Here is a 24883-nt window from a genome sequence, read left to right as displayed (position 1 = left end):
TCGATTGGACTTAAAACAAAAAAGTTATGGCTGTTCCAAGATTGTATTTTTGTGGCAAATTGTCGTTTAACACACAATGAGTACTTTTTACTCATTGCATTTTACAGGACAATTTGTAACCAAAATACAATCTTAGAACAGCCATAACTTTTTTGTTTTAAGTCCAATCGAGTTGCAGTCTTCAAGTGAAATGTTAGTCTTAATTGAAATTTTAATAAAACCTTCATAATCAAGCAATCGATTGCTAAAGACAAAAATGTATGATGAAAAACCAGTTTTTTATGCTTCTTTAGAACACTATGTCTCAGAATCCCTTTCACACTTGAGATTCAGTGCAACCCCTTCCTGTTGTCCGATTCTGCTCAAATTCGGCATATGGCCTTCTGGTGACTCCTTTAAACCATCAAAGTCTTTTTTTGCAAGTATTTTGATTTTAAAGTAGGTATTTATTAAGACAAATTTGATAAATTAAATAAAAAATATCCTAAATTGTGATTTTTGTTAAGCATTAAATCGTGAATAGCTGTTCACACGTTGATACAAACTACATGTTTTGTTCAGCAAAGTTTAAGTGCACAAAAATCCGCATCTTTTGATGGCATTGGTATCAAAAATATTTTACGCTTGGTACACATTTTGGTCAGTTCAATTCAAAATTTTTGGACCAAAAAAATTTTTTTTCTTGAAAATAGCTTGCTAGTTTTACATTTTGATACAAATTCGGTTCATTTTGTATTTTTTACGTGTAGTTTTTAACTCAAACAAAATTAAAAAAATATAAAATATATAAATTTATGAAAATTTTTGGACCCAGAATTTATATAAAATCAAATCTTTTGAAAGTGGACTTTTTTTAAAGATCGCGCTTGCGGAACCTCTAAACATGATTTTTTTTAGTCGGCTCCATACAAAAGTTTGTTCTGCACATCCTAATCTACCATTTGGAGGGTGAGCCCCCAGATTTCCAGTAGTTATGCAATTTTGGGACACCCTAGTCCACATGCTTGAACACATCAACGATATCCGCATCCAGCGATGCTGTTTCCGAGAGGCGATCAAGGAGGTCGAAGTTCACACATTTGTGGACGCCAGTGAGATTGCATGTTCCTGTGTGACGTATTTCCGCTCAACGAACGCTGCCGGAGAAATGAAGGTTGCGCTGGTAGGCGCGAAGTCCAAAGTTCCGCGCTTAGAGCTGCAAGCGTGTGTGTTAGGTGCTCGACATATGCGAGGTGTCATCGAGGGACATTCGTTGCAAATCAAGAAGCGAGTTCTGTGGTCCGATTCCGGAACAGCGCTGAGCTGGATCAACGGAGATCCCGGAAAGTTTAATCGATTTGTATCGTTCCGAATCTGCGAGATCTTGGAGCTAACCACTCGGAAGGAGTGGAGATGGGTTCCATCGAAGAACAATCCAGTGGATGAGGCTACGAAGTACGGTTCCGGGCCTTATTTTGCCGAAACGAGTTGCTGGTTCGCCGGGCCAAGTTTCTTAGTGCATCCTGAAGCAGTATGGCTAGTTTGGAAGGCTGCGCTTGCTGAAGCATACTACGAGCAACTTGATGACGAGAAGCTATACACAGCTATACTGGTCGAAGCAGAGTCGATCGTCAATAGTCGTCCTTTAACCTATCTACCGTTGGATGCAGTCGAGAGTGAAGCCCTGACACCCAACCACTTTCTGCTAGGGAGTTCCGACGGTGTCCGCCAGCCGCCTACCGAAGACGTGTGCGACAACAAGTTGCTGGGGAATTCCTGGAACTTACTGCAGAGACAGCTGAATACCTTTTGGAAGCGCTCGACGAACGAGTATTTGCCGACACTGGCGAGGCGAACGAAATGGTTTGACGAGGTGAAGCCCGTTGAACCGGGCGAGTTGGTTGTGTTGGTGGAAGATCGTAGGCGGAATGGATGGAAAAAAGAGCGTATCCTGAAGGTGATTACGAATCCAGACGGCAGGTGTCGTCAGGCGATTGTGCAGACGAGTGATGGGACGTTTCGTCGGCCGCTATCGCGCTTGGCTGTGTTGGAGGTACAAGATTGTGGAACGTGGACCCCAGCCGGATTCCACCGGGGGGAGGATGTTGCCACAAGGGCAATTAGACCGGGAGCTGACGACACCCCAGCGTGTGACAGTTCTCGATGAGCGGGAAAAAAATCAAGAGGAGAAAGATGTAAAAGAAGAGTTCATTTTAGTAGGAAGAAAAAAGCGCGTGGTTGATAGTTTCGGAAGAGGAAAAAATAGTAGTAGAATGAAAAATTTAGAAAGAAAGTTTGAAAGTTGATAGATAGGCAGATTGGAAAGTGAAGGTTTAGTGACCACTGATAGAGAGTTCGCATCGAGGTGCGTAGATACAGCCGGAAGGTACTCAACCAACCGGTCTGCAATATTTGTACGAACCGTAAGTTCAGATTGATTTATCACTTATAATTAAATATGTATTGTAACACTAAACTTAAAATTATAGGGCAAAATAGGCTTGAGGAGTCCGGCCAGTATAGATTCCTTTGTGGATCCGACCGAACAGTTTCGGTAAAGTTGTATTATTTTTTATATTGTTTTTGCATCGCACTTAACCTATATTATCCCATGGGCATTCTAATCTGCAATTAGCAGTAGCACAGAGTTGTGCTTAGGAGGTCAGTGAGGAGGTCAGCCAAAGTACAGGCCGGTTGACTGAATGTGAGTAGTCGTATAACTTTGTATAAAGAATTTAATCTAATTTCCTCTTCCATGTTGTAGATTTGAAGTTTTTTTTTTCACTCACTTGTCGAACCAGAAATTACTGTCAAATATAGTTCGCCCCGGCGGTTTTGACTCTCGCTAACAGGGGATGGTCTAACTCAACGAGGTACACCACTTTTACTAAGGTGGCGCAAAAGAACGCACACTATTGCACGTCGGAGAGATAAAAAAACTACATGTTTTAAGCCTACTAACTTGAATTTCCGTTGTTATGAACCCACAAATATCTCCCATTAAAAATCTTCACTTAATCTCAGGTTATTTTGTAACAAACCAATTTCACTTATCATGTTATTATTCAAATTATATTTGATACGAATGCCACAAGGATGGTCAAGTTTCACTAATAAAATTTCATCTGTTATAAAACCTTAAAACGACAAAAAATAACGCATGTGTTACATCATGATTTTTATTTAAAAAATTGAGGTTCAATTTTTAGTAATTCAAAGAAACTGTCAGGGCCAATGTATTTGATACAATATGCTATCGTCGTTTGATTATAACAGAATGTACTTATATTAATTTTTAATGTTGGCAAACAATCATTTTTTGGAGAAAGAAATACGAACTCAAACCCATCGAATAACATCGATTAGAACATAAAGCTAGGATAAATATTTATCTGTCCCAGAGCACAACAAATTCTAGAGTCGCGACAGCGAATCAGCGAATGAATGGAATTGTACCCCATAAAAAATGGGGGTTGAGTTGTGGGTGGAAAATGGGAAAAATCGAACCGAATCATTGCCATCTGGAAGCAGAAACAGTGGGTGGAAAATTGGTATGCAAAACAATAAGTGATGTCATGTGGAAACAACAGCACCAAGCGAGAGAAAAAATCCGTGAGATGAAGCTTATCTTGTCTTGCAGGTTACCACCCACCTACCTACCTGCTATATTTTGGCGGGCAGAATGAAACTCGAAAAATCAACAATGAAGAAAGGGCATTCTTGGTTCTAGTACTCAAGCCCTTGTGAATAGGAAAAAAAGCCCATTCACAGAAGACGAAAATAAACCATATTGTAGGTACTTGGGTTTAAAAGATGCATAAAATCAAATACATAAGGATATCATAGGTTAAAAGCACTAGTTAATCAACATTACCTCAACACCAATACCAATTAAAATGGGAGAAAAATACATACCAACAAAAATCATTTTACTATCATCATAATCATCATAATCATCATAACAAAAATCATGTCTGATTTGAAGAGCCGCAATTTGAGACACGAGATCTGATCTGCAGAATAGCACGTAATTTTTTTTATCGGATCAAGCAAACGATTTGAAAATTCGACATTTTAGTGACCGTTTTACAGAGAAATGATTACATCTTCAATATAGATTGACTAGGAGCTGAGAAATGAAAAAAAGACACCTTTTCCAGGTTGCTTACTCACTCATATCAAATTGCCCCTTTAATGTATGCTATTCATATAATTGACCCTAAACGCATGCAATCATACATCAATAGAAACACAACCTAACTTGCTTGGGATCATTATATTTGTGTTCGAGGACATTTGTTAATTGAGAACATTTTTTAATTGAAGGGATTAAGTTGTGTGAGGAAATATATTTCAACGAAAATCATGACTATTAATCTCTGTGGAATAAAATGACTAAATTATTAAAATCTATAACAAATTAACTCAACTTGTTTTTTTACTCGGATGGGAATTGGAACATTTCCGTCGATTTCAAGAGATGGTTTTTGAAATTAAGTGCTTTTATCCTACAACAAACAATAAATCATACAAGAAAAATAGATGGCAATTTATGGAAGATCCTGAGCGAAAATTTGCAAGATGACTCCATCGTGATGACTACAAAAAAAAATACAAAGGCGCCGCTCTAAATCCCATTGAGGTGTGAAGAAGCGTCCTCCGAATCTCGAGTTGAAAGTCAGAACGGAAAAAGACGCACCGCCGAAAGGAACCCTCTTTTACATTTTTTCGCCAGTTTCCTCAATTTTTTCCAAGTTTGAAGAACACCCCGACTCGACGATAGAAGGCGCTCGGGAGGCGAGGAATTTGAAAAAGTGGTTTAGGACTGCAGTGAAAAATAACAAAAACAACAGCAGGTGTGATTGCGAAAACGGAAAAGTTGAGACTGACTAAATAATAGAGAGGGATTACCGGGGATCGAAATGGGGATGCAAAAAAAATCTCCCGTCAGCAAATAACTTCATTAATTATGGGGACATTGTTTCACTTTCTGATTTTCATTATTTGATTCGTCGCTGTTTCGAAACGGTTTGACCAGACCAGACTTTCTTTTTTTTGCTATTAGTGTGGGTAAATTTTTTGTTAACCTCTAGAACTAATGTAGGCGGCCCGAGGGAGTGGAAAACTTGGGAAAATTGGCAACGTTGCAAAGTGTACCGATCACTTATGTACTCCACCAGCAATGGCGGACAGAGCTTTCGTTTGGTACATAATCTGATAGTTTAGTGGTGGATAGAATTAGTTTTCGAAGATTTCAACGACAAAAGCGCCAACGATTACAATCATTTCACGATTTAGATAGTCAATGAACAAAATGATCATCTATCTCGGAAAAGTACAGATTTCTGAGATGCCATGTTGCGTTCCATTAGTTTTATTAAATATTCATAAGGAATGTACTGAATCGTACTAATTATAGATAAAAATAAAAAAATACTGTTCATTCATTGTCAATTGATGGAAGTGCTCAACTAACCGACTCAAATAGTTTTGAACTCATTAATTCTACTAGTTTCGAAACAGAGGATGTTCGAAGTGATGTTCTTTGATATTATTTGCACGCGAACATACTTTAAGTTGCATAAATTTACCTATAAATGGCCAATGGTCGTAATTACGACCCGAAAACATTGAATTTACAAAATCGCGTATCACCTCGTTATGCGATTTTGCTACACTTTGTGGCAAATTAAAGGTGAAGAATGAGAGCACACGTTTCTACTTTTTTTTAAACCCCTTACTTCCCTTCTAGCTGAAATGTCTTAAACGTCAATTTCAGAATATTTTTGGATATAATTTATATAATGTGGAGGCAAATAATATATCATTATAAGGCGGAAGAATAATGCAATCTGTTTGTTTGATACATTTCAATCCATAAATTCTTGATTTTATAATTAAAAATTGTATACTTTTAGGCGTTTTAAAATTGCTTTTTCATAAAATACTTAAATCAATCTGTGATTTGCATATCTGTCTACGCTCTGCTAAGTTGTTTGAATAAATAGTGTGATTAAAACCTTCTGTAGGGTTTGCGCTAGCTAAATTCGGTTCAAAACAGGGAGGTGGCAATCTAGTTCTTCTTTCGAACAAGAATCTACTTCTTTTTTTCTATCCATCGGGAGAGACGTTTATGGTGTTTTCCTCTCAAAGCAGTACGAAGCCTAAAAAGTCAAAATTTCAACCAATGAGGAATCAGAATGATTGATGTGTTAGTGTGCTATCAACCATACTTCTCTAGCATTTGACATTTAGTTCGGGTCCTTGACAGCAAAATGTCAGGTTTGTTATGGGCCCACAAAATCGTGGGCCCGTAATTTTGATGGTTGTCAAATTCAATGACAAAGGATAGGGATGCCATCTCCCTGGTTCAAAACCTATTATCGGCAAAATTTTCAAAACTTCCCCCTACAGGCCATCAGTCGGAATTACGACCCGCGTGAAAATCATCCCTTCAGGGATGCCAGGTGTTGATGACAAAAAATCTGGGCGATTTTGATAAAAAGTCTGTGTGTGTCTGGGCACAAGGAAGATCACAAATTTGGTACTGAGCAAATATTGTTTCGATGCGTGTGAGCGGGAAGGGAGGAGGTGGGGTTTGTGTTTTATTCGGGGTTATTTTCGAGTTGAGAACTACATAACTAAAACTGTTTCCTACGACGTACCATGCCGAAAAAAGTTTATGAATGGATTGGTCGAATACCCATGAATTCAAGCGAGATTTACAGTCCAATCTGGCACTTAAGGATCAAGTCCGATACATGAATATTGATTCCATCAGTTAATTTAACACACTACTATTTCTTCTCACTCGGTTGATATTTTTTCATAACACTTCCTCACAAAGTCCTAGTTTAATGTATCAACTAATTTACAACGTGTTTTTAACTTTTTGCAAGCAATTTTTAACAGAGGTGTCTACCCGCATAAATCAGTATCATAAATTGACCGTTCCTGTAATCTTTTTCCCGAGACACCATAAGGATTCCCCTTATAGTAATGGATTATAAATGGACGATTAAATAAATAGTATTGGAATCGTTTGGACACACTCAACGATACAGTGAACGGGTCGTTAAGTAGAGTTACGATGAAATGTAGATTAATTTTTTCGAACCTGTTCGATCATACGTGTTATCTTTTTATAATGATCCACCCATAAAATGATGACGATACAGCAAATCCTCACTCAACAATAAAAAGATTCAAGGCTTTTTGCTAATTTTACATAATTTTAATTCGATTTTCGTATACAATGAAAACGATTCACATAATTTTAAAGTATTTATTTCATTCGTAGTAATTGAGTAACATACTTATCATATCCTGATGTTCAGAATAACATTTTTTGGATGTTGTGTGTAACACCATATGCATGCGGTGTTGCTTGTAATGTTCGGTTTTGGTTTTGACCATCTCGAGGAAATGGTCGTTGGTAACATCATGCGTATTCGCAGATTCGCAGTGGTGTTACGGTGGTGTTGCTTACCGCTACTTTCGGTATCAGGATTCTTCCTCCAAACCTAGAACAATATGTGGTTAAGAAAAACCATTGAAATATTTCGCGATACAAATTATTTTATGTGAATTAACTTACCTTTACGCTTGCGCTGTTGTGATCTTCGGCTTTAAATTGGATCCGTAGAGATTATAAAATTTACAAGACCAAAATTGTCCGAAGATTTTTTGTTATTCAAATAAATCAAACCGCGTGTTTCTGACAGAAGATAAATTGGAGCGTGTTGCAAAAATAAGCAGTTCATTTTGAAGACCGTAAATTGTATCTTTCAGAAATAATTTTTTATCATATCGGCGCATTGCAAAAATAATCAATTTGTGTCTCAGAATATTAAGCATATCTTCCAGAAATAATATTTTATCCGTTCTAGCAAAGGCACTTCGAGCCAAGACGCATCAGTGAACGTTAATGTAAATGTAATCAGAAAAGAATAAAACGGAAGATTTAGAGTATCGTATTAACTTATGCGGGTAATCCTAGCTGGAAGATTCTCGTCGATTTGAAAATAAGATTTTTTTATTGAACCACATACCACATTATGGAAATGGATGGACGTTTCTATGGAAAACATGAAAATAAATAAGCTTATGTTTTTGTTTATTTATATAAAGGGATGAATCATTCTTTTTTTTTAATTAGATTAAAGGGATATTTTTTTAAAGGGATTAATCAATTTTTTCAATATTTTCACTCTAAAAATGTTTTCAATTGTTGAAACTTCAAACGCGGCAATTACCCTGACGTCTGCTTCTAATTTGGAAATAGAAGTTGTAACATTAGCATATTTTTAAACTATTTGTTGCTGTTTTATTCGTTGCGTGTACCTGTCATCATCGCCCAGCTCTATAGACACTCACGCTCTTTTTTTTTAAACTCAAAATTAAGTAGTTTTGGTTCAAAACAGCACTTCAGTGGCATCCCTCAACTTTGAGTTTGTCTGGGCAATAGCAAAACTAAGTTCTGATAGGCATACTCAATACTAAGTTCGGCAGCCGAACTCGAATTTATCCATTTTTTCGAGGGTAGCTTATTTTCAGGGAATTAAAGGATGATTAAAATGGGTTGTACCCGGATGTTGCTGTTCCGGTACATTGCATTGCAATTACAGAGCGGTGGAAAGTTTTTACACTCCCGGTCCAAGAAAACTTCCGGATGTTACTTCCTACGGGAAGTAAACATCATCCGGAAGTTTCCGGACATTCGAAGCCGCTCACCGTACGGTGACAATGACGGACAGAAATTTACGCTGACACGGTGAACTTCCTTCATAGTCTTCCGGTAATTGTTCCGAACGACCAAATTTTGCGACGTGTTCGTTGGTTGCTGTTCCGGTTCGAACTGAACTCGCTAAGTGTTTTCAGTCCAACAAAGAGAGTTCAATTTTTAGTTCATATGGTTGAACTCAGCTTTGCTCCCTCGCCGAAGGAAAAAAAGGGATCAATTTTGAGTTCGCAGTTCGATCTCCGTTTTGAACCATCGCAAGGAGAAAAAAGGGTACTTAACTTTAAGTTCATAGAATCGAACTATGTTTTGAACCTCGGTCGTACTTAATTTTGAGTTAAAATAAAAGAGCGTGCTATAAGCGTGTTCAACAGGCAATTGAAATCGGTTTTAATCGATTTCGATTGGTAAATTGTTGTTCACAATGAAGCCAATCGAAATCGATCGAAACCAATCGAAAACGATCAAGCTCAGAGGCAGGATTCGTTTCTATCGATTTCTATTACACTAACACACATGCAGTTGTTTACTGTCAAAAACAGCTGGTTCGATTTGTTTTTAATTTCTGTCGTGCAGTGTAAGTTACAGTGGAGTCAACCGGTGCAGCGTCGGTGGTGCTGTGCCAGTGGTGTTGTGCCAGTGGTTCTGGGCCGGGGTGGTGGTGCAGTGCTAGCAGCCTGGTGTCAGTCAAATCAGTTGCTGCAGGGAGTCCGTGTTGATGTGGTCCGTCTTGGGTGGTGCGGTGATGGTAGCATCCGTCGGTGTTTCTGCGTTGGTCTCATCAGTCGGTGTGCTTGCTGCAGCAACTTCTTCATCTTCTTGCTGCAGCAACTGATCAAAAAGTGTGATGAAAGTGTTTGTCAAATATGGTAAGATGCCAAATAAATTTTAAATTAATACCCTGAATTTTATTTCTTAGTATCATGATGACATTTAATATTATGTTTGTATGTGGGATAGATGCTCAAGACCATTTCCCTGGCAATTTTATCATATATTTCCAATTTTTGAAAAGGTGTTTCTGGCAAAAAATTGGCCTGAACATGTTGGTTGTTCACCAAATCCGGATAAGCAACAACAAAACTCGATTTGTTCTGTTCGCACATCCGTCGGACTTTATCGCGGTAGACATACTGACCCTTGCTTTAAAATCGGTTAGCGATTTCGGTACGTGTACCCAGCATAGAAACCCATTCCTTGATGCTATGCCCCTTGGTATCTTCCAAGTTTTCCGCCATTCCTTCAGCAGCTTTCTCAGCCGCTTGGCTATAGGTGAACATAATCGTCATCGTCATTCTTTTCATAGAAAAGTTCCCGATCGTCTAGATCAATGGTTTTCAAAGTGGTCCCTACCGCCCTGAGAGCTTCCAGGGGGGCGGTGAGCTCAATGTTGAAATTTGGGGGGCGTTGGAAAGGCTCAGGGGGGCGGTGAGGTCGTAATCCACATTTATCTACACTATAGTACGCCGAGGAGCACTACAGGAATTGTACACTGTTCAGTTTCGCGTTCGTTAAACGAGCGGCTTTAGCGCCACCTCTTTTAGTCGAGGACCGCTCGTCGAGTCCAAATTGCCCGGCGAGAACTTTGACCTCAGGGCAGGTCGTTCCTAAAAGGATCCAAGAATGGATACGAAAGATCAGGTTTTATACAATCAGCCTGAGTAGGAACTACTCGTATCGGCCACCTTTGCCAATTAAGTAAAAACGTTATGGATACAGCGTTCTATCCCCTTAGAAACACTCGCTTGTGCTTCTCATCACTGGCTTAAAAAGACCAAATCACCCTAGCTTAACACGTGATACGAAGCAGAAGCGAGCAGACTGATTTCCCGGGCAGTCCTCCCAGAGTAAAAGAAAAACTAATCGGAGAAGAACACGTGAACCACCTTTTAACCCAAGAGCTCAATGTTCGGGGAAGCACAAAATAACAACTTAGAACATTTTGTTGGAAGAAAACATAATAATAACTTTGTATTTAACGTTCATTTACATATATTCGGAGAAACGATTATTCTATTTTCTGCATGCTAATTTTGGTTTATTTTTCTTATCCTAGGATTACATTAAGTTTTGAGTTCCTTCCCTAACTTCCCCTATTTCGTGTGCGGTTTTTACATTTCCTGAAGAACTTTCTGGCGAGCTTTCAGAAGTGGAACCCTTCAATGGTTGGCGGTTCCGAAATAAACTGTGTGTGTTTTTATGTTAGTTTTACATGAGGAGTTTGCTGAGTGTAATTCTATTTATATATGCGCATATTTTTAATTCTCACTCATGCGGTACCGATTTAGATTCCGGCCGATAAAGTAGGCCTGCTTGCAATAGTAAGACGGTGTTACTTTGAGACCGTATCAATGACGCTGATGTATGGTTTAGCACAGTAGCCGGAAGTGTTTGAACGGCCGGAATAGAATGACTGGTGACGAAAAATAGATTGTGCTTTCAGCACTACATTGTCCTGGGGAATTCTCAAACATGTACATACCTTCGGTGGAGTGTTACCGAACACGTGGTTACTCGACACCGGCTGGATTCCACGACAGATATGGATGATGGTGTTTCAGAAAGGCTGCTGGTGGTCTGGAACACGGTTGATTGGTTCGTCCAAAAGACGGCTGACGACCTTGTCCGACTCTCAGTGGCCGGGGTCCGAATCCTCACCGTGGTGTTGTACCGGAACTGCTGAGCTGTAGCGGGGTTAGCAATCGCTAGATGTGCGACGGTTTTTCTGCTGCATATAACTGTCGGATCACGACAAACATTAAATTAATAAACACACACAGAACACACAAATAGGTAGTACTTTTACCTTTCACGCTTTTTTTTTATAACGCACATGAATTGTAGAACCGCACACACGACTTAGCTAGCTACCTGATGGCTAATTAATCAACTTTCTGGGAAGGAACAAGGAACATTAAAACAATCGAATCAAAAGGCACCTAACGTGTTCTTACGGTACAAAGACGCGGAACAAGAACAACCTCGCTATCTACTTTTTACCACGGTTAAATTCGGAATAACCCAGTGAATTCAAGGGATTCCTCAGATTCGCACAAGACCATCTGTGGTTTCAAAAGGGGAGTCGAAGATTTCCCGAAGGAAGTCGTTGACCTTTGGACACAATAACCAATGGGCTTCCACCCAATTGAAAATAGGGCTTCTCTTTCCCTCCTACTCAGTCTAATCGTTCCATCTCATAACGATCCACCCTTGGAATCCCGATTCCTTAAAATAATGGGGTCAACTCGAGAGATGACGCTGAGCGCGCAACTTCTCATTGAGACAATTCCTGTAGAGCGCAAGCTTCCTCCACTTCCTTTTAAAACACGTGCATTATCAAATGCATTACATAAATAAAGGCGCTTCTAAGCTGTCAGCTCTAAGTATGAGTCTACATATTATAGCATGCAATTGACTACAGTAGTGAACGAATTAATTAAAGTAACGAAACTTTATATTATAATGATATTTACAACAAAACGAAATGTAACCCTGTTACATCACTCCGTGCTAAAATTACGAAAAATTTGATTGGCTTGAATCAGAGGTTCATAGTCAATCAAATTTTTCGTAGGTTCGCTTTTATCAATTTTAACTATCTTGTTGATTTTCGGGGTCATAGGGAATCAACGTTAAATAAATAACTCCTCGCTGTTTACAGGTGCTCCTTGCGGGCCTGCTACTGACCATCAGCGACGCTAGTCTCCGGTCTCCAGCGAAAATCGCAAAAAATAGTTAAAAAGGAAAAACATAAACCCATAAATTAAAACACTGTGAAGGACCCTACAAATACAAAAAAAAAATTTCTACTAATAAATGTCGTGACTAGGTTATACTATTGTCGATAAGGGATTTGGCTATTGACAGTTTGTTTCCGATTGGCAGCGTGCGCATTCATTCCAAAAAATACAAAAAATAAACATAACAACAATTAATTAACTACCACCTAGTATAGATACCAATCCTAGAGGAGTCACACAAGAAACAGAATGTTTATCTCTAGTCCCATAGAAGGAACCAAAAACTACGAAAAACATCCAAAATAAACAATGAATCCAGAGTTCTGATCCTATCCAGAAATATTTCCCGGAATCCCTGACCAAACTCTTTTTCCACCCACATAGATCCTGAATTTTCGATAACTCCAGAAATTATTTATCCGAAGGCGCAATCGTATTCATTTTCTACGAAAAACAACAGTTTTGATACATTGAAACACTCCAGAAATGTTTCCCCGAAGAATAACGTTTCAATTTCCACAAAACAAAAAATTTGATTTTCATCAATAAAAATTAATTAATAATTTTTATGAGAAATCGACACAACCTAATCTTTTAACTGACACATCAAAAAACATCGCATACATTCTGACAGACGAGGCACTCACTCTTCGCTCATTCTCTCATTCCACTCATACACTCACGCTGCTCAACCGAAAACGAACGTAAACAAACATCAAACGTCAAAGTGAACTTGAAAATTTTGAACATTGTGGCTGGATTTCCATCGATGCTGCTAATTCCGTCTTTTTTTGCTAGTGATTCCGGTTTTTCTGCAGAAAGATTTCTGGATATCCTTGAGGCGTCTGCAGTCGGAGTGTTTTATGTTGCGGAAAGTTTATTTTATTCCATGGTTTTGTTGTTTTGTTGAAAAGAAAATCCTGCTTCGGTGGGATGGAATTTGTTTTTCTTTTTGTTCTAATTCTAGCGATGGACAACTGTACAAGAGGACTGGACTGATCGATGGGCTGTTGGTGTTGGGTTTGCACTGGTTCTTGATTCTCGAAGGTAAGAAAATCCTCACTATTTACGTTCCGTTTTGTTAATAATAAATTTACTTTCCAGCTGTGACTACCGAACAAGGGATACCAAAACAAAATCAGCAGGATACAAAATGAAAAAGGACTGGTAAAGAACTCCCCACTTCGGCAGACATACGGAAAATCACAGGCCAGCGAATGGAAAAGTATTTCGCCAACCTCGTCCATATCAGCTGTTTGGATCTTTTTTTTTTTTGGCCCAGCCGCCAAATTGGAAACAACAACAAGGGACGGAAAACTAAAATTGGAAACAACAACAAAGGACGAAAAACTATGAACCGCTCTTTTCTGCGTGCTGCAGTCACAGCTGATCGATGATGGTTCGGCCAACGAGATTAGGAACTCAGCAATAATGTTGTACCGGAGGATTCATTTTTGGAGGTGTAGCAACGGATTTGACGAAAGGAAAAAAAACTGAAGATGAAATCTACAAATTGGAACACTTTCCTGAAATTGGGATCAACAAGGAATATTATAGACAAAATACAAGGACGGATTTTTAAATGCAATCATTGGACAAAATTAAACTGTGAGTATTCTTAATTATTAAGGAAAACTAACTAGATTAAGGTACTAATTTAGATTTAACGTAGGGCGATAGGCGCGAACTAATTATTATTTACTAACTATATACAATATTTACAATCGGGGGGAGAATGTGCTCCACACCCCGCAATTTTATTTTGGTTTACCCTTTGGGTGTTTTTTTGCTTGTTGGTCTTGGGGTTTCCCTTTTCCATAGCTTTTAAAATGATTGTCTTTCTAGACATGCTAGTTTGAGATCGGTTTTGGTGTCCACTTTTCGAGTTAGGTTGACTAGTAAACTTCTAAGTCAATCAGGTTACGAAAACAGGTGAAAAGGTGCTCCTTCTTTGCTTCATAGAAGCCACTACTCTTGTTGTAGGAGTCATCGCTGAGCTCGCTTTAAACAGTCGTGCTAGGCACTACTCAGGACAGGTCATCACTCTGCTCTTCCTTTACATTCGTGGAATCTAATACTGATTTGAATTCAACACACCAGTTCACGATTCACTAAGAAGTTTTTCCTAATCTTGCCTAATCAATTAGCTTCTACTTCTTCCATTCCCCTAAGGTAAAATCAAAACCTTGTGGTACCTCAAATCATAGGATCTAATTTTGTTCATTTGTGATAAGCAATTTTAATGAACCATAAAGGTGTTTTCTTTGAAATTGCGCTTTCTTTGTCACTCTAGAAGAGTTGTTCATAGCTAAAAAAAAATTTAAACCTGTGTCTAGTCCTTTCTTGGAAGATGAGCTTTTTTTAAATGGTTCGCGTAAAAGACTCCCAACCTTTTTCCAGCTAAATTCTCAAGCTCGTAGCAGTGCTTTCCGAGTACTTTCCTGACTACGGCGAGTTCGTACTTCGGAGCTAGTTTGGAACAAAAACCCTTCGCTTTGTCTGACAATTCGAACGTCCTTTTGAGGACAGTTTCTCCTTGGGAGTAAACTGGACAATCAGGATTCGAACGAAGATTGTAGGTCTTTTTGTGTCGCTCGTACGCTTTAGATAGGTTGTTTCGAATTTCGTCGAATAGTTTACTTCGAGGTGTGTTATCTTTTCCGTCGATTCCTGGTGGGGGTTCATTTCGCATTTGTTGGTATTCTTTCCCGTCAGATACCCGTTCCCGTCCGAAAACTACAAAGTATGGTGAGTGTTTAGTTGACTCGTGCACAGCGTTTCGGATGGCACAGGCTATTGTTTGCAAGTCATCTGCCCAGTTCTTATGGTGTTGTTTTATTGTCGCCCGAATGGCCGTAGTTATTACCCTGTTAACTCTCTCTGTATTGTTAACCTGCGGATGATAAGCAGGGGTTAACCAATGATTAACTCCATACTCATCCAGGAGCCCTCTAAAAGCCTTCGAGGTGAATTGAGTGCCGTTATCAGTTAATATGACCTCGGGTACCCCGAACAATAAAAATATCATGTTTTTCACAAAGTCTATAAGTGAATTAGACTTAGCTTCCCTAAAAGGTTGAATAAGTACAAACTTACTAAAGACATCTGTTGCGACAAGCAGACACGTATGTCTTCCTTTACCAGAAGATGGTAATGGGCCAACATAATCTAGTGTCACAAATTGCCAAGGAAATTGTACAAATTCCTTCTGTGCTCCCATAGGTGGAGTGACATTCACATTACCAGCTTTCGATGTTTGACACTTGAGACATTCTTGACAAAATCGGCGAACATCCTTCGCCATCCCTGGCCAGCTGAAGCGTAGTTTTAAAGATTGCAAAGTCTTTTCTTGTCCGAGATGTGCGATGTCGTGTTCAGATCTGATGATTTCGGTTCGTTCCTCTGTCCTAGGAAATAGTTTCCATTTGAAACGCGGGTCGTCCGTGTGTTTACGATCAGGTTCATAACGGTAAATACTGTTGTCTATAATCCGATGGTTTGGAAATTTTGAAGGTTTATTTTGTATATGGTTGATCAAATCTTCATACTCGTCTGCTACTGTAGCATCGATCAAATCTATCGAACGTGACAAACAGTCGGCGACTATATTTTTCGACCCCTTGCGGTATTCTAATTGAATATCGTATGATTGAATTTTAAGTGCCCAGCGGAGGAGTTTTGAGTTTCCTGACTCAACTCCAATGGTAAACAACCATAACAGACTTCGGGCATCTGTAATAACTTTAAATTTGGATCCCTCTACGTAATGTCTGTAGTTTTCTATTGCTAGCAAAACACCCAGGCATTCTTTTTCAACACTAGAATATGCCCGTTGAGTTCTACTCAACTTTTTACTAAAATACGCAATTATCCGTGTTTCGCCTTCTTGTTCCTGTGTCAGAGCTGCTCCGACAGCTGTGTCTGAAGCATCTGATTCTATCGCGAATGGTTTTGAAAAATCCGGATTGGCTAAAATTGGTGCTGAGCTTAGAACTGATTTGAGCTCCGATAGTGCGTTTTCTGCTTCTTCTGTCCAAACAAACTTCTTCAAAGATTTTTTTAACAAGTCCGTTATTGGAACTGTTATTTTGCTGTAGTCTTGAATAAATCTTTGATAGAAGCCAGCAAGTCCTAGCAGCCTTCTAACATCTTTAACGTTCTTTGGCCTGGCGTAATCCAAAATTGCCGAAATTCTAGAGCTGTCAATAGCTACACCTTTTTCGGTCAGAAGGTAGCCCAAATAACGAATCTGCTTCCGACAAAAAACCTCGACTTTTCTAACGAAATCGTAAGATTCGCTCTGCGTAATCTTTCTGCTACTATTTTGATAAGCCTTACGTGTTCCTCAAGAGTTCTTGTTGCTATAACAATATCATCTAAATAGACGAAAACTGCCGGCATAAGGTCAAAACCTATGGCCTTATCCATCAGACGGTTCATTGTTCCAGGAGCTCCTGTAACTCCAAATGGACAAACCTTAAAACGAAATAGTCCTAGTTTGGTTCGAAATGCCGTGTAATTTCGACAATCCTCTTTAAGAGGGATTTGGAAATAGGCATCTTTTAAGTCTATGATCGAAAAAAAAGTAGCACGCTCCAATCTTTGGAATATTTCCAGCATATTCCTGATAGGATACGTGTCTTTGACGGTCATACTATTCAAACGCCTTGAATCCAGGCAAACCCGAATTTTACCGTTTGATTTTCTCACTGGGACCAAGGGATTCGTCCACTCGCTGAAACATTCTTCTATAACGTCCATTTTCCTGAATCGATCAATTTCGGCATCGATTTCTGCTTGAATACTTGGTGAACAACGGTAAATAGGTTGGCTTCTAGGTTTAGCTCCTTCTTTGAGTACAATGGTGTGCTCGATTATGTTGGTTCGGCCCAATTTTTCGGTGCAAGTGAAGTCGAATTCCTTAATAGCATCGACCAGAAGTTGTTTTTGCTCTACTGATAGGTCGTGTTCCGTCTCCAAACATTCCATCGTTGGTTCCGGAGGTTGGTCAGGTACATCAAAGGTCGGAATGTCTAACGTAGAATCTGTTTCCGGTATTGCAATTTTTGGCAGCTGTTCAGATGATTCCAGTGTGAAAGTAATACTTTCACCTTGTTCCTCAAACTCTCCGACTATCTCTGGCCCATTTCCAAGATCGACCATTGGTCTTATTCCGAAACTGCGCCAAAAATTACAGCCAAGAATTGGTTTTGAGATTTCCGGGACTATGACTGTTGGAACAACTTTTGTCACGTTTTTGTAAGTGTAAGGGATGTTTAAGTACCCTAGGCACTTGTACTCGGTGTTATCCGCTGTACAAACCCTGAGTTTTGTAGGCTGTATTTTTAATCCATATTTTTTTGCTAAATGCAACGAGTTTATCACGCTGATCCCAGCACCTGAATCTAGAAGTGCAGTTAGATCAGAATCAAATACCTTGACTTTCAAATAAGGACATTTTTTTGATTGAATTTGAATTTTGTTGAGTTGATCGATAGGGTCTATAAAAGGTTCAGAATAGGGAACTTTTTTTGTTGTAGGAATGCTTTGGTTCCCTCCCACGCATTCCTTTACTGGTTTCCCTGCCTCGTGAATCTACCTTGGTTAGATCCACAGCGCGGACAAGTATGAATGGTACGTCCAAGTTCCCCACATCCGTAACAAAACACCTTTTTTGTCTCCGAACAGTTACGCCAGTTATGGCCGGTCTTTTTACAATTCCAGCAAAGAATCTGATTAGTTTGTTCTGTTTGCTGTTGTCGATCATTTCCCGGTGTGTTTGGTTCTGTTCGCTGGTTGTTGAAAGGTCTAGCCCTAATCGCATCTATCTCCTGTGTATCACTCTCGTAATCAGAATATCCGTATTCGACGTTGTGAATCTGTCGCTGATTCCTATGCTCCTGATTTCTGTGTTCCTGATTCCAATGAAGATTTGGGTCCTCCGCATCTATGCCATGATTGAGCTCAACTAAATGCTCGAAATTGTGGACTTTGACGATGGCAAGTTTTGAACGGTAATGCTGACGCATATTGTCCCAAACTACTTCGAATTTCCTGCGTTTCGAGAGGCTTCTCGAAAGCATTCTGTTAAGACGCTCGATTTCTGTCACAAACGCTATAAACGATTCTCCTTTGAATTGTTTCCTTTCATTTATTTTCTGACGAATTCCCATGTCCTGATTCGGGTTACCAAATCTGTACAGAATTTTAGCCTCGAATTCTTCCCAGGTTGTTATCTCGTGTATATAGGTGAAGAACCAATCTGAAGCTTGACCTTCTAGGACCAAGTGAACGTCCCGAAGCAAAGCATGGTTCGATACCTCTTCCCTTTCCGCAATCGTTTTCAGTTTCAACAAAAAGTTTTCCACTGAATTCGATTTTCCCTCTCCGGAAAATGAAATTTTCCAATTCTCAATCCTACGTTGCGGACGTTGGTCTCTTCGACGTCCATTGGTCGAGAACCTGGAGTTGAAACTGGCATCGCTGCCTCGTTGGTTCCTATCACGACCGTAAGAGTTTTGAAAAGTTCTGGATCGCATCGGAACATGTGACTCAGACTCACTGCTATCACTATCCATTGGGTTTTGTCTAGGTAAAACGATTTCCCCCCGCCTGTTTGGTTCAGAGTCACTTGTAGGGTAAATTCTTTGACGAGAAGGTGTGCCATTTAACCCAGTATTCAATAGCTGATGGTTCTGATTTTCAATTCTAGAATGTATCAATAAGGTTTCTAATTCCGAAACTCTTTTAAGAAGATCCTCATAAGACGGTTGAATTACCTGATCCTCTGCACTCCGTTTTGGTATCGCTCCCGTTGACTTACCCGGCGTCAAACGGGACGTAGAAGGACTAACCCCCACAGCCTGTTGTTCCCCTTCCTCTGAATGAACAGCTTCAAATCCTTTTTTTGGTTTTCGAAGTACCCTCGTGATTTCTATTTTCATTTGTTGCCTCCTAGCCTCAGTACCTTCGTCCTCACCGCGGTGCCTCTTTAACCTCCAATAGTAATGTCTGAGTCGTGATTCAGTTCTTTGGTCCAGTTTTTCGACTGCAATTTCCAAAAGTTGTTGGATTCGATTATCAATCAAATCTACCTCTTGTTCGAACGCATATGGTGGAGGATATTTCCTTCCTTCAGCTTGGTCGTCCTTAAACAGTTTACGCAACAATCTATGTCTTCCCTGAGTATCTAACTGCTCAGCTTCTTTAGTTCTACCCCGCAAAAGAATTTCATAGTCCACCTCCTCGTTTGTAAGGTTGTCCGCCAAAGGATAGGGTATCGACATTTTGACAAATTAATTAATTATTTCTTTCTTTTTTTACAGATCAAATTACAAATCTTTCTCAAACAAGAAGCACCAGGAATCAATCAAGAAGTGATCGGACGGATCTCAACTTTTGGTGGATTGAGGAGTTACTGACGAAGCAGTATAATATATTCGAAAAACAATCACATATAATATAATATTAAAGCATGCTTAGAACTCATAGACATAGGGCCAAAAAATGAAGAAATTGAATTTTTTTAATAACGATTTTTAACGATAATGCTAAGTAACGGCTTTGGCTTATTTTGCCTAATAACTTACTGATTAATATTGAGGGCTTGCAATAAATAGTGATAAATAAATAAATGTAATAAATAAATAACTATGATAACTAATTAGATATAAGAAATAAATAGGACAAATAAATAAATAATTATAATAAATAAATAAATATTACATGAAAATAAATATCACAGAAAATATGAAAAATAAATAAATATTACGAGACAATGACTAGTTTTTATTTAAATATTGGAAGGAAAATTGTGCTATTTCCCAAACATAAGCCTTGAGAAAAAAAAACAGCCTCTTTTAACACGTTTAGGGCGCCAGTTATAGTACGCCGAGGAGCACTACAGGAATTGTACACTGTTCAGTTTCGCGTTCGTTAAACGAGCGGCTTTAGCGCCACCTCTTTTAGTCGAGGACCGCTCGTCGAGTCCAAATTGCCCGGCGAGAACTTTGACCTCAGGGCAGGTCGTTCCTAAAAGGATCCAAGAATGGATACGAAAGATCAGGTTTTATACAATCAGCCTGAGTAGGAACTACTCGTATCGGCCACCTTTGCCAATTAAGTAAAAACGTTATGGATACAGCGTTCTATCCCCTTAGAAACACTCGCTTGTGCTTCTCATCACTGGCTTAAAAAGACCAAATCACCCTAGCTTAACACGTGATACGAAGCAGAAGCGAGCAGACTGATTTCCCGGGCAGTCCTCCCAGAGTAAAAGAAAAACTAATCGGAGAAGAACACGTGAACCACCTTTTAACCCAAGAGCTCAATGTTCGGGGAAGCACAAAATAACAACTTAGAACATTTTGTTGGAAGAAAACATAATAATAACTTTGTATTTAACGTTCATTTACATATATTCGGAGAAACGATTATTCTATTTTCTGCATGCTAATTTTGGTTTATTTTTCTTATCCTAGGATTACATAAAGTTTTGAGTTCCTTCCCTAACTTCCCCTATTTCGTGTGCGGTTTTTACATTTCCTGAAGAACTTTCTGGCGAGCTTTCAGAAGTGGAACCCTTCAATGGTTGGCGGTTCCGAAATAAACTGTGTGTGTTTTTATGTTAGTTTTACATGAGGAGTTTGCTGAGTGTAATTCTATTTATATATGCGCATATTTTTAATTCTCACTCATGCGGTACCGATTTAGATTCCGGCCGATAAAGTAGGCCTGCTTGCAATAGTAAGACGGTGTTACTTTGAGACCGTATCAATGACGCTGATGTATGGTTTAGCACAGTAGCCGGAAGTGTTTGAACGGCCGGAATAGAATGACTGGTGACGAAAAATAGATTGTGCTTTCAGCACTACATTGTCCTGGGGAATTCTCAAACATGTACATACCTTCGGTGGAGTGTTACCGAACACGTGGTTACTCGACACCGGCTGGATTCCACGACAGATATGGATGATGGTGTTTCAGAAAGGCTGCTGGTGGTCTGGAACACGGTTGATTGGTTCGTCCAAAAGACGGCTGACGACCTTGTCCGACTCTCAGTGGCCGGGGTCCGAATCCTCACCGTGGTGTTGTACCGGAACTGCTGAGCTGTAGCGGGGTTAGCAATCGCTAGATGTGCGACGGTTTTTCTGCTGCATATAACTGTCGGATCACGACAAACATTAAATTAATAAACACACACAGAACACACAAATAGGTAGTACTTTTACCTTTCACGCTTTTTTTTTATAACGCACATGAATTGTAGAACCGCACACACGACTTAGCTAGCTACCTGATGGCTAATTAATCAACTTTCTGGGAAGGAACAAGGAACATTAAAACAATCGAATCAAAAGGCACCTAACGTGTTCTTACGGTACAAAGACGCGGAACAAGAACAACCTCGCTATCTACTTTTTACCACGGTTAAATTCGGAATAACCCAGTGAATTCAAGGGATTCCTCAGATTCGCACAAGACCATCTGTGGTTTCAAAAGGGGAGTCGAAGATTTCCCGAAGGAAGTCGTTGACCTTTGGACACAATAACCAATGGGCTTCCACCCAATTGAAAATAGGGCTTCTCTTTCCCTCCTACTCAGTCTAATCGTTCCATCTCATAACGATCCACCCTTGGAATCCCGATTCCTTAAAATAATGGGGTCAACTCGAGAGATGACGCTGAGCGCGCAACTTCTCATTGAGACAATTCCTGTAGAGCGCAAGCTTCCTCCACTTCCTTTTAAAACACGTGCATTATCAAATGCATTACATAAATAAAGGCGCTTCTAAGCTGTCAGCTCTAAGTATGAGTCTACATATTATAGCATGCAATTGACTACAGTAGTGAACGAATTAATTAAAGTAACGAAACTTTATATTATAATGATATTTACAACAAAACGAAATGTAACCCTGTTACAACACAAATTACGAAACAACATAGATTTGGAATAACAACGCGTAAGTTCGATGCAAAAAATGAAATTACGTTACAAAACTAGACATCAGGTTGAAGACTAAAATATTTATGATTTCACAGAGCTGCGAGCAAATTTTTTGTTCCAGTATCAATAATTATTTTTTTAATGTAACTAAAAGATTTTTTTTAATTGTCACTGATTTTGTATGGGTTATACTAAAACAAGAATAATTTTAGATGGCAATGCTTGATTATCTTTAAAATGTATTGTCTCCAAAAATATGATAAACAGAAAAGTTTTTTGAATGCCTGAATTAAAACTGCTGATAAATGATGACGAAAAAAATTTTTTTTCAAGTTTTTTATTCTTGATTTTTTGTAAAGAAATTCCTGGGTTTTGAGACAATTTACCTGGATATTATCCGGGTTTTTGGTCGACAATTTGTAACAATAATTTCTGCTTGGGCAGAATATACCTAGAAAATCATGCATAAAAACCATCGTGCAGGATCATAAAATCCACCAGCCACTGTATCGCTAAAATTGCACCACAATTATAAACCACTAAAATCAGCCAAGCCACTCAGGCTACGGAACCATCTGTCAAAAGCAGTTCCGCTTCGAGGCGAGATCGACCTAGCCTGTGGAAATTTAACAAACCAGTATGTTCCCAGTATCGCTAATGCCTTAAGTGAATAGGAATAGCACCTAAGCAACATCTACGGCAACACCACGGTGTGTTGCAATACGAGGCATTAAGCGTGCCTTGCACGAAGAGTCATTTTGACCACGTATCAGCTCAGCAAGCTTTAGAAGTCAGCAGGCATCACAGCAACCGTTTATCCGAATACGGGTCCGTACTGGTCAACACATTGACAGGCAACAGAACTTCCTGCATGGTCGATAGTCATTGCACAGTGAATCGTTTCCTAAGAGAGCAGGCATTTCGAATCATCCGGGAAAAGCATAAGTTCTCCAAACGAGGTAAAACTGAAATCATAGTCATGTTCGTGGAAATCACTTCATTGGATTCTTTCAAAACAGCTGCTGACTGTATTGGAAAACGCCTGAAGGGCGGCAATAGAAATCCTACTTACCCAAGCTAAAGCAACGAGTTGATCAGCTGAAATAAAATCTCATCGGTGAGAGGAATGCACCTTGAGGACTAGAAAGGACAATACTACCAGGAAAATAACACGGAACGCTGGCAAAAGTGGTAGCTGCAGTGGAGCAATACAGTTGTTCAATTGTGAAAGGATGCATAACTGAGAGGGGTGACATACGCAACCACGGTGGCGCAATCTAAACGCGTTTCAAGACGCAGTGCATTCTTCGAACATTGTCCAGCGAGTGTGAGTGTAGGCGCTGACACATTAGGACGGCACGAGCGTCTATTTTGTATGCGAGTAGCCAACGATTTTGGAGAGACCGATGGAGTGTGAGTGCTGATACGGGACGAATAAGTGCATGCGTCCTTACATACAGCATTACACTTGATTGCACGAGAGCTGAATGTAGCATGTTGAGAACGAGTAAAGGAGTCCGGGGCCCCGTCGAGTTGCAGCTGAGGGAGCAGATTCGATTACAGCGGTACTACATATACAGACAGGTGCGATTCTAAATATTAATTAGTTATAGGCTTATAGTAGCAATAGAGTTTTATCATGTCAATCATTGTTCAACCGTTTGCATAATTTTTCAACCACATAATATAAAGTGCTTTATGACGGCCTAACATAATGCTGTCAGCGTTGAATTGAATTTCTTATTACTATTGCGAACAACTATTTTGATTTATAAGTTGTTTCGGAGACTGGCTTGCTAGCAGTCCGATTGCGTGAGGAACCCTTAATCAGGGTTAATGCAAGTAGTAACAAATTTTGAAATCAAATGCCCGAACTTTGCCAGGTTCTTAGATAAAATATCTCGGATTTGTCCGGCTCGGGTACGTGATAAAAGCGAATAGAAGCAAATTTCGAGAAAACACGCTTTTAATTTGTCATGTTTACCAATTTTCCATATATTTAAAAAAAAAGCTCTTTTCTTTCGAATAAAATAGTATGCAAATAAAATTCTAAAAATCTGAAAAATCATGAAAAACAGTTCGAAATATAAGAATCGATTGACATTATTAAATCAAAATCGACCATTTTCACACTTATGATACCCTTTTGGCTCTGAGGGCCTCATATATATTTAAATGAATTTTTAGTTAAGCCTTACAACAACATCAAGTCAAAGGCTAATAGTTTTTTAACTATCAAAATTTTCATTTTTTTAATAGATTTTCTGAAAATTTTCTAAGGGGGGCGTTGAGCTCGAAAATTTTGCAAAAGGGGGCGGTGAGTGAAAAAAGTTTGAAAACCACTGGTCTAGATGAATTCCGGTTGCGCGATCACGACGTCGCATCTCAGGCTCAGCGTTTGCCGTCCGCAAAATTTGTGGACGAATGCTGGAAGCGCACAGCCGAATAAAAAATGAAAACAAACTAAGCGCATTAA

This window comes from Uranotaenia lowii, chromosome 2, assembly GCF_029784155.1.
Source record: "Uranotaenia lowii strain MFRU-FL chromosome 2, ASM2978415v1, whole genome shotgun sequence".
Lineage (NCBI taxonomy): Eukaryota > Metazoa > Arthropoda > Insecta > Diptera > Culicidae > Uranotaenia > Uranotaenia lowii.
Note: the sequence above shows the minus strand (reverse complement) of the source record.